The sequence below is a fragment of the Ischnura elegans genome, chromosome 6 (assembly GCF_921293095.1).
Source record: "Ischnura elegans chromosome 6, ioIscEleg1.1, whole genome shotgun sequence".
Taxonomy (NCBI): domain Eukaryota; kingdom Metazoa; phylum Arthropoda; class Insecta; order Odonata; family Coenagrionidae; genus Ischnura; species Ischnura elegans.
Genome location: NC_060251.1, coordinates 121266557 through 121278846, shown reverse-complemented (window position 1 = coordinate 121278846; position 12290 = coordinate 121266557). Strand labels below are relative to the sequence as shown.

The window sequence follows — 12290 nt, the reverse complement described above, 5'->3', positions numbered from 1 at the left end:
GGTTTGCGATCTACTTGATGGTCACGCGTCGCAAATTCTGAAGATCCAGGCGGGTTCATTTTCGGAAACGTAATTCATCATCGCGAAGAAATGAAAAAAATCCATTTCTACCAAAATATTTTTGTGGGTGGTGATGCAAGCTCAAAGCGGACACTCTGGTGGACGTGATACAAAAGTAGTAATTATCCTCGCGGGTGTGTGACGCACTATGCACTTTGAGATTTGGCACGAAGATTCAGGAGCCACTCATTAATTGGAACTTGAAGTACTTGGTGATGTTGGCTGTTATTTATCGGAGTGGGAAGGGGGGGTAAGGACAGGAATGGGGAGGTGGAGAAATGTTTGCGGATGTCCGATTTGTTGCTTATCTTCACTCTGATGTCTCCGTTGAAATTCGTTTTTTTTACTTGATCTTAATAGCAGAATGGGTAAGTCGGGTTTTCCCATCTTTCCATCATTTATTTATCAGCTAGAGTTGTCAAAGTCGATCGCCTATCATGTGGATTCGTGTTCCTCTAGAACCGACTTCATCGTGTACCCTAATCGATTGCCCCGTTGGTATCATTTCGGCTTAATTTTTGCCCTGCGTTCTGTTTCACCGATGGATTTTTTTGCCGGATATTACGCATTGGATTTCGTTAACTGGTGCCATTTGTGGCCGTGCCTTCTCCTTCATATTTCCCTTGAGGTGTTTTTCGAGTCGGGCCTTAATTTCTGGTTCCATGAAACCTGTTTAACACGATGCGTGCACTATCGTTTTCGATAATATGTAGATACCCACGAACCCTACTTAACTGATGTGGCCGGATCGGTGAAAACTTGGAAGGTTGACACACGAAGCAACCTGCATCCTTTGCCCTCACGGCATCAAGAGTCGACGCGGACGGACGCAGACGCGACCGAAGCTGGAGTCAAACTGCAGGGGCAAAAGGCCCAACGAATTTCATATTAGTGGATGGAATTCACTGAGGAAACTCACGTCCACAACCCGTCAAAGTGTTTCCTTTCTGACTCCGTGGTGAGGTTTTTCCTGTGTTTAAGTTCATGCTTAGACTCACCATTAATGCCTCACTAATACGTGGCTCCTAAGACGATTAGTTATATTCTGTACGCGGTAGAAGCGGTGAAGTTCTGGGAGGGTTCGAGTCCAACGGAATCATATTTTATTTCATTTTTTAAAAGAGGATTTCTGAAAATCAACATATGCTATGCAGATGACTAAAGAAAAAACATGGTGATCGCGGGACTGCCGTTGGAAGTGAAAACTTTTTATTTTAAACATTATGGACGTTGATTGATGTTAAAAAAAATGTGCAAGAAGCCTATGCTACCCACTAGATTAGGAATATAAACTCGGAAAACCGTTACCAAGGTACTAGCTGAAATTCAGTAAAATATTTTTTATAACTATTGCAATGCACAAAATCAACTAATTATTGTCAACACTAAACGTAGCGATCCTTTCTGCTTCAGAATATATTTTCATAGATGAGAAACGAGTAAATTCAAAGCTCTTCCTTTCCCTCTCCTTCGTGAACAGCAAAGCGGTGACGATTTTGAGGTGACGGTCTCGCGAGTCCAGAGTTTTTTTTACCAATCTGAAAAAAGTCACTTCAAAAATTATTACTTCCACGTGTTTCCTTTTTTATATTTTTACAATATATAATTGTAAACACTTCACATTTATAAATTAATTTTATGGCACAACATTCGAATAAGCTACTAAAAATTGAACGCATAAAAAGAAATTGAGTTATATTGTACTAACCTTCACTATTCTTGCAATGATAAATGAATAGCAAACTTAGTGCATGTCCACAGTAATTTTATTTGGTACGACGCGTAACAGCGACCTTACTTCGCTATCATCAGGTACAAAAAATTGTTCGCGTTTCAGCGACCTTACTTCGCTATTATCAGGTACAATTTTTTGTACCTGATGATAGCGAAGTCAGGTCGCTGAAACGCCTCGTACCAAATAAAATTACTGTGGACATGCACTAAGTTTGCTCTTCATTTATCATTGTATCATTATGTTCCACAACATCTCGCCGAACACCGATGAATACATCTGTAACGCCAGTACGGCACACCAGGCGAAGTTATTTTCCAAGTTGTTCACTATTCTTGTATCTAGTACACTCTCCTGGTGACGGTGATGCGAGTCTAATGGTTTGGACCCCTCCACAAGTACTGTGTACATAGCGAGTATACTGTGTTTATACAGAATATACACAATTATACATGTATGAAGTAGCGGTGGCGGTGATGCGAGTCCAATGTCTTTTACCCATCTACAAAAGTGCTCAACGCGCCATAAGAAGTTTTCACTTCAAAAAAGAAATAATCGAATTTTTATGACTCTTTACGTTAACATATTCATTTCTAAACGGATACATTCATGGTGTGGAAATAGGCAGAAATATATAGGTAAATGAACTCTTAACACTAATTAAACCGATGAATTTTAATAATTATAGATTGGCGACCGAAATAATGGTCACTCATGTCTTCAAACTTTTTATTCATGCTAATTCGTGAATTTATGATGATGCAATTTCTTCGGGATAGAATGGTAGAATATCCACCTCGTCCTAATAGCTACTTGTGGTTCGCTTACCCACTGTTAGGATAGCGTTCGTGCTCTTATACATGTAACTTCCCTAATTTTTTCGTAATCAAATACTAGAAATTAGAAAACTATGATTATCTATCGAATTTCAATTATTTTTTCTTACTCTAGGGTTATCAAAATGATTTTAAATACGAGTGTATCTTTAATATGAGTAAGAATTTTTATCAGGTGATTGCATTTTTGAGTAATATTCCCTATGGCGACCTCGTACTTTTCGCATTATATTGAATGGAAGGGGACTTAATTCATTTGCTTGCTTGCAATGCCCTAAAACATTTTATATAATTTTTTATTTATTTCATTAAAAATGTTCACCCTCAGAAATATTGCCAATTTACAGTGACCCGTTAGCAAAACAAAACTGTAAAGGCAAATGCTTAAAATATAACTAAGGGAAGGGAATAGTCGGTGAGTAAAATGTGTGGCCTGACGCTATTCATTGTTATCAGAGAGGTGAGAAAGATCCAAGTTTGGGAAGGCGTTCGGGGAGAGAGAAAAGGGATCAACGTTCGGAGGAAGGGAATTAAGGAGTGAGGCGAAATGGGGAAAAAGTGAGCGTTGAATGAGTGAGTGAAAGAAAGTTCGCTAATGGAGAAGGAATAGTGCTGGCGGCCATAATGCGCACGTTAGGGATTCTGTATTTTACAATACTTGTAAAGGAGTTGGTTTAAGATTTAAAAGCAGCTGTATTTCACGGAGATGTCTTCGCCCTGATGGGTGAGCAATGTGTTATTACGTGAAAGACAAGATAAATGGAAACAATGGGCTAGCGGATCTTTATGTCTGAGTATCAATGATTACTAATGTAATAAATGTGTCCAAATAAGCATACTGTTTTGTTGAATCGAAGGTAGGTAAGCGCCCCTAGGCAATATCCACGTTTCAACGTTTCAGAGCGTTGCGTTTGCAAAATGCTTCATTCCAATATTTTCGAGTAAGAATTAGAGGCTTATCAAGGCTTCGCAAACGCCCGCTTGAGTGACGGATTGTGTCAGAATGGCGGGCCGAAGGCGTTCAGAAGCCCGCCAGCGGGTACACTGTGTTTGACGAGCTTTGGGTTGACAAACGCGCGAAGTACGTCGAAATCAATTACGTAAATGCAACGGTGATGTGGCGGAGAGGAAACTGTCTGTCATTTCGCGGTGAGAACGCCCATTTTCAAGCAGGATTTTGCAATATTTCGCCATGTTTTCCTGCTTGGAGAACACGCTTTCCAATATTACTTCGGTTTTCACGTTCGAAAGGCAAACGTGACCAATTTAAATTTGCAAAGCATGACAATGACAGACATTTACACCCTTATTGCCTTCTTGATGCACGGATGGACTACGCATATTACAGTTAAGGGTTTTAATTGGTTGCAGCGGAGTATTTGCGCGAGTAAAAATGTGATTTGATAAGGTTTTCATTCCATCCATATTCCCTGTATACTTTGGGTATAAATTTCGGTTAATAGCCCTAGCTAGAGTTTGAAATTCGAATGGCTTTACCGTCAGCATCGCAAGTGGTGACGTTTTCAGCTACTAGATGTATAGATTATTGATAGAATTCAAAACATTGTATTGTGACCCTTATTTTCTTGGCATATTCATGAATCTGGAGTGATATGGCTGGAAATTTTTTAAAAAAATTTTGCCATGGTTGCGACTTTACATATGTCGAACACTTGTGAAAAAACCATCCCTAGCGGTTGACATCTCGCGCAAAAGAAAACTGCTTACGTTTGCAACTCGGAACCTTAACCTTAATAGGGTGGTTTCCTTATTTTTATTGCCTGAGTCGAAATATTATTACTCCTGGATTTATTTTTTTTTTAAATGACGATATCTATTTTTCGCGATTAAATGAAAAGTGAAAAATTTCAAGCGCGAGAAATCGAGAAGGCTAAGTATGAATGCTGTGAAAAACCCGTGTGACGTCATTCTGGTTCAAGCTGCCGCTGTGGGAGGCCACCTTGATGCGAGGCTATGAGCGCCGCTACATTGCAGGCTGCTAGCAGGTAGCAGAGTACCCTGCTATTATAGCTGGTAGCTCTTGGCTTAAATAAGGATTGCTAATTCCCTATCAAACGAAGGAAACTTTCCGACCTTAGCCAGTTTTAATAGGTGATTATTAAGAGATGTTTCCATGAGCTCTGTACCACATGCGTCCATTGGTAAACTCAGGCGATGTAAAACTCCTGACTGCTCGTATAGCATCTGGACGTGCTCGGCCGGAATAAGACATGAGAATAATTTTGTATAGACTATCGTAGCCGCAAAGGAATACTTTCGAATGAGAGGTACAAGACAAAGAACAGTAACCGTGCGATGTGTTCTTCACGGTAGTCGGTGAAACCTCTGAATGTCCTGGCAAGTTACAGTTGCTCATTCAACGAGAAATATTCACACGACGGTGAGGAAGCAATATTATACGAATTCGGATAATGCATTGTGTTAGAATTTTCTTAGAATTGCTGCTTGGTGGAATTCTAAACAGAGTAAAACTGGGATTTACTCAAAGGTGACTATGACCACGGCAGGTACGTGGACGCGGAGCGGAGAAGGTGCCCAAGCAAAACTAAGACGGAAGCCATGGAAAAAAACAGCCTAGCTTAGCCATGAGTTTCTGTGAATAATTCTTCCAAAAGTTGAATTTTTGTCAATGAACATTATAACGAGGCAAACATAATGATTCTTAGCTAAAAGAGAAAGCACAATTGGTATTGTAATATTTTCCTTTTGTTTAACAATTTCATTTTGTTCACCTCACCGCTTAAAATAATTTCTCCTGTTTCTGCTCTTTTTCATTTATAACTCGACGTCTGTTGAGCCTCCTTTCTCCTCCGTCTCTGTTCTTGCGCCGCCTGCACTAAAGTTAGTTTCCCCGATGGTAAAACATCGACTAAGTTTGGCTTACTTTCGGAATTTCCTCCCCCCCCCCTCGTAATTATTCCAACCTGATTTGATGGCTTTCTTCATTTTTTTTTATCCTCGACCGAGCGAGGGAAGAAAAGCTACCACTGCCTATTCCCAACTTATTTTTTCCTTCTTTCTTTTAATTAACCGTGAAAAGTTATTTTTACATGTTCCCTATAATTGGATGGTTCCTTCCCCTCCACGAAGCAGAGTTCTCTTCGATTTTCTGAGCGATGGGCTTCCTCGTCGTAATGGCTGTCACTCTCATCCAAAGGCTCTTGCATCGATTCGGATTAAATTCTGCGGGAATAAGTAAGTAGCTTGGAGGACGGAAGCTCAACTAGCTGGACGGAATCCCACGGGTACGAACACATGGGGCTGTGAGTTTGATAAGGTCTTACACGTAGATTTCATTTTTTATTAATTAAATTAATTTCGGATAATAATCCTAAGTATAGCATATTTTTTCGCGAAATTCGGATCGCTATGCCCTCCAGCGAAGCGAGTGATAACTTCAATGAACCCAACTAAATGCGTCTTGTTAAGCAACACATTTAATGGTTTATTGGAGAATAATTCATTATGTAATTTGTTATTAAATATTTTTAAGGCAAGTTTTCAAAGGAACTTCATTTCTGCGGCTGAAATATTCCGATTCTGTCCTGAATGAGTCGGAATACTAATCCTCGGAAAAAGATTGGACTGCGAAGGAAAAGAGGCAAATGACCCTTGTAAATAAAAATGGTGGAATTTTTGATCGCCAACTTTATGTTTTTTTATTTTTAGCGATTAATACTAGCATGTAAAATTTAAGATGAATCAATTAATATTTACTTTTGCCATTAATCTTTGAATGTATTCCCTTAGTGAGTGAAAATACGGAAGTCATGGACGTTTGCATTTAATTAGCAATGTTGAATAAATATTTTTAAAATCCTTCTAATAAGTTGTAAATAATTGAAGTTTAGGGAATGTAAGCCATCTGTCATGTTTCTGGTTCGTTGCTTCGATTTACAGGATGGAATGTCATCAGAAAGATATGAATTTTGAACTTTCAAAGAATATATTCCGATTATGGAATTGGAAGAATGAATATATTTCCTTAGCATTATTCCCACCTGATGTGGCTTTTATTAGTGTAGTCAAGTACATTGATCCAACAACGAGGTATGTTCGCAAAATATTTGAGATTTTAGTTTTTTGAAAAAATATTTATTTATTCGTCTAGGTAAATGTCGTTGCCTTCAAAATAGTTTTCATTAGATATACATGAGATTAGATGTTCATACTCATTTATTTGACCTTTGCCACGTTTTCATCGGTCGTTGTTGTGCTGGGGTGTCCGTCATCTTCAGCGACGTCACGGCCATCTTGGAATGGCGTAAACCACCCGTAAGTTCTTGTTTCACTCAAAGCAGACTCACGACAGACGTTTATTAACATTTCACACACTTTGTTACACTTTCAGCTTAGTAAAACCACTTGTCTGTTTCCACACACTTTTATTTAAACCGACCATGGTTTCGGCAACTCGTGCCATTATCAAGGTGCCTAAGCATGGCAAGCAAGGTGCCCTTTACTAAGCTGAATATCAAAGATTTCCTCCGTATCACGCCGGACACTGTACCTTTTATTGTCTCACCTTTTTGCCGATCATTCTTTTGTTTGCAATCATTCTTTGATCCATTTATTTCCAGAAACGAAAGTCGCCCAGCGAGTAAAAACACGTCTAACTGTAGTGGTTGCCACAGACAAAGTAAGCGATGAATATAGCTGAAATTTTTAAGTCGTCAGAGGCATGTAAGTATACCAAAATGATAGAAAAATTGATAATTGAACTCTCCCAACCCGCGAATGTTTCAAATTCCCGTATTTTCTGAGCGCACTTCGCCTTAGTCGTATTATTCAGTTGCATTAAACCATGTGAGTTAATATGCGCTTCAATTTTTTTGTCAGCGAACCTTAAACCTTGAAACCAAGGTTTCTTCGATGTTCCAAAGTGGCAATGGTTCTCAGCGTCTCGGCTATCATGATGGCTGTCATTTCCAATGGGAAGCCGCGGAATCGATGGGCAACATATTTCTCAGAAGAAAGCATTGAGATAGGAAAAAAGGAAGCTGAAATACTACTGTCGGCGTCACAATGGTGTACCGCTGTACTTAGCAAATTTACATCTGGACTTCTGTGCATGCCATTATTATGAATATTACGTCATTTTAAAGATAATTTAATTTTAAATTCTAATTTTTTTTACTTTATGAAAAAGTTAAAAATGTAGTTACGCGAGTGCAATTGAGGACTCCGAGAACCATAAAATTAGCCGTTTCGTTAACTTCATGAACTTTGTAAGTCAACTTAGGGAAGACTACTACGTCTACAACATTCATCTTCCACAATATGTTGCCAACATTAATTTAGATTAATGAAATGGCTTTTGCGTATTTTTACTTATTTTTATTCATTTTTAAAACGCATATTTTGTTGTAAAATAACGGAAATGTTTAAACATTATCTAGCCCTACAGTTTACCCCGAAAAAAAAAAATGAAATTGATAGAACCACTTCTTAATTTATTTGAAAATTTTCTATGATCCGAAAATACATTATTTTTATGCAGTATAGATGCATATATAGTATGCAGTTATGGTCATTAAAAAATACGCCGGGGCGAACGAATGCTGCGTTGCCACGTCTTGCGCGCGAAACTTTGCTTCCTGGTAACCAGCACTGGTCTGGCGCGGCCCCATTTGGCAATATGGCATTAATAGAAGTTATTGACATTCACAAATATAAATATTGTTATAGATCATGGATCATAGAAAATGTGCGCGGAGTCCTTTATTGCAATCGCGTGTCTATATCTTTGAATTTTTCGTAAAATAAAAAATTAATTAGAATTGAGGATAAAATATCCTTTAAAATTACGCATTACTCATTATTATGTTATGCACTGAAGTCCAGATATAAATTTGCAAAGTACAGCGGCACATCATTTTGACGCCGACAGTGGATAGGGTTAAGCTGAACGTAGTTGGGAGAATGAAGAGCAAAGAGAAAAGCGGGAGGGAGCGTGATTGGCTGTCGGGATAATCCGCTTCACGTTCGCCTCATTTGCCGCTGCGAGTGATACGAGCGAGTCAGTCTCGTGAGTTTACTTCATGCCATTCAATGCCTCCGACGCGTATCGAATGTCTCTCTCTCTATGACGCGTGGAAGCTTATCGATTTGGAAAAGTGTCCTGGTTCCCTCAAGAGACACAAAAACCACATCCTGAGCCTTGTGTAGCGAGAAAAAAAATGTTTCCGTCGATATAGAGTAATTGAAAGGGATGAGCAATAAGTGCTCCATCAGGGAAAATTTATCGAGGATTCATTATTCATCTTGATAGCTTCCGTCCCCGTGCAACACATTTTTGTTGCTCATTTTAAAAAGTACATAATTATTTTTAAAGAAGTCGACCGATTAATGAAGGTTTGCGTAGAGTATTTACGAAGAATTCTGGCAGTATTACCTTCCTTCGTTGACTTCTTTAATTCACGATAAAGTATATAAAAGTTCCTTCTACCAAAAAACCCTATTCTCTTCATGGTTAAATAAAAACACAGTACTATTCCACAACCTTATATATATATATTTTTTTTTATGAGTTATAAAAAAAATATAAGGTTGTGGAATAGTACTGTGTTTTTATTTAACCATGAATGTCTCATCGTTCCACCAAGTAACGCCTAAATCTGTTGATTTTTTTTCCTATTCTCTTCCTTCCTCTCCCTCGTTTACCAAACATTATACCCTCCAGCATTGTTTTCAACATCCCCTCCCCGATAAGTATTCCTTCCATGGAAATAATATACTTAAGCCATTTAAGTTGTAATTTTTTAAATTGGTGTGAAGTTACAGGCCCAGCTTACATGGGTTATGACATGGCCTCAGTTAATTCGGAGACCATGGCTATGCTCTTAATAGAGTAATATCCTTTATCTAGAAAGGATTAGAAGGGGCGATTGACGTCACTACCTTGGTCCCAATATACCTCGAGCGCCTCCATAATGACGTGGTACTGTGTGACGTGAGTTGCATCCGATCATCGAAATGGTTCGCGATTGTTGTACATTTGGGTTCCGGGAAAAATCATACAATAATATAATAATTAACTCATTCATTGATCTAGGAGTGAACTCCTTTAGAGAATGGACATTATGTACAATGGTGCGCAAGGCAAGTAATATGGTAATAAACCAATCAAAAAACAAATGAGGGAAGTGGTCATATGCATTCCTAACAGTATAGACATACAATGCTATCATTTAACAATGAAATGGAAAAGAACTGGGTTTCTTTTTCTAACAGAAAAAATAACATTAAATGTACCAATAAACAAATGACACAACTTTTAAAAAGGAAATTTAGCTTGAAAAATGAAAAAAGAACTAAATTTCTACTTCCCACACAACAATGGATATTAATCGCATCAATGAGCAGACAAATGAATTACATGATCAGTATTCATGGGTCGCCAGACAGTAAGTAGGTGACAATCCTTTTCTCAAATATTTCCTGTGATGCACTGTCTTTTACCTATCTCAAATCGTTCCACAGCTTTGAGGCAACAACAGTATATGATTTCTGAACTGTAGCTGTGCGGAACTGTGGGGCACACAAAAAACAGGGGTCTTGTCTTGTGACAACATTAGAGTGTTTACAACTAGGGACAAAAAGATCCTTTACTAATGGAGGGCTACCATATTTGAAGAGATTGAACATAAAACAAGCCTTGTTATATTTTCTCCTTGATTTCAGATCAAGCCAGGATAGCCTTTTAAAATAAGGGATAATGTGTTCATCTCGCCGTAAATTAAAGACGAATCTCACACAGGAGTTCAACAGACGTTGTTGCTCAATATTCAATTCCTCAGTCAAGTCATTGTACGCAAGACTACAGTAGTCTAGGTGAGGGAGAATGAGTGCGGTAACTAGTTTCTTTTTTTGCTGAAGTGGCAGTAGATTTCTATAGATTTTTAATTGAAGGGAATCTCAGTGTCCTTCAATTGGTGAGCAAAGTAAAAAATATTTTGATACTTTGTATTTCATTTTGATGCATGCCTATTTTTCCTCCCAAGCTCTGCGATGTTTTAAATTTCATATGTCACGTGATACATATGATGGGTACACTTGTTTATGAAAGAGGTTGCTACCTACTCGCCTCCCCTACTTCTATCCTTACTCTGAGGCTATGAATGTGTTTGCCATCGATTGCACAACAACGGCAACAACAAAGTCGCGAATACAAAACGTATTTATTTTATTTTGTGCAACAGTACGAAGAGCATTTAGTTCGATGCAACAACGTTTGAATAAGGCGGTGCTTGGTTATTATGCTTTTTTGGTCATTTTTAATCGGTTCTCTGCCATCAAAAAAACGTCAAATTAATTAACCAGTGAGCTATTAATTTCTTTTGCATAGTGATGAAATGATGAAATGCATAGTCACCGTAAGTTTTTACCGAATTGACCGCAAGGATTCTGGTTTGGTCTCCGCAGCCGTTAGTCTCCGAAATTCACGCGATTTTTCGGTAAAATTCCAAATTTAGGCTAACGGCACTCGAAGTAGTTAAAATAATCCGATTTTCAGAAAATATTACACATTCTCATTTTAGTCCGCAATTCTAAGTTGTTGAGGCAAAGTCCAATGTTAAGTGGCCCTTTCCCTAGTTTTCTTCTGAGGGAATGTATGGCGGGCAGTCGGCAAAAGGGGAAATTTCAGGCCAGGGGGAACATCTTTCTAGCTCCCCCTGGCTAATTTTTTGCTTCGAGGGAGTCCTATGGACTGGTAAAGTGCTGAAGTCACGGATCGCCAGTCATCTGTTTGTGTTCCCTTAGAAACTATTTTGACCCATCTCAAAGCACTCAATGAAACTTCAGTCATCATTTTCCCTATCTTGCCACCGAATTTCTGAGCATTAAAGTTGACTGAAATTGATTCATTCGGCATAATTATCTCTACACTCAATTCTCCCTGTCAGGTGGTGTTGAACCAGAAATTTGAGTTTCAAATTATGAAACTTCGGCAGGGCGGCCAAGGGCCTGAAGGTGATCAGCTTGCAGCTATATTTTCAGCTGATTTCAGTGATACTGAAAGTTCTCCTATCACTCAATAAATCTTATGTAATATTTTCGTGTGTGAATATCAATTATCTTTTTATTTTACTTCAATTAACAACAAAGGATAAATTAAGCATTTGCTGCACCACCTACGGGAAACGGGCCAACTACTAAGCTGCCGAAACGCCTGGACTGCCACGAGTTCAGTTTTTTGGAAAAAATTAGGATGAAATTGAAATCACTCTGCGTATTTTCCCATTATTTATTATTCAAAACATATCCCACTTCGGGAAATTACGGTGTCCCGGCATTCTCAATATTTGGTGCAACAGAGTACAAATTCGTCTCGGGAATACCTTTGAGTAGACTTTATGTCTCGTAATCAATGTTGTACCATATTTATTTACCGAAACAGAAATATTACATACAGCCTCTATTTTCATAAAAAAAATCACCTTGGGCTAATATGAGTAATCATTAGACATGGCATTACCTTGCGTGTTCCAATGTCGTCTGCACCGGTCATAAATAACCGGTTTATATTTATCAGAGTCGCGGGTACCCTATACCAAATTTCAGGTTTGTTGCGATGGATTTAAGATACGTTCAATTTAGAAATCATAGTTTAAAAATTCCTCAGGATCGCAGAATCTGCT

General features: G+C 38.4%; 1 protein-coding gene across 1 annotated transcript in view; it reads right to left on the bottom strand.

The window, feature by feature from the left end:
- Positions 1–12290, bottom strand: part of LOC124161611 — a 439803-nt gene that overhangs the window by 201697 nt on the left and 225816 nt on the right. The window lies entirely within an intron of this gene.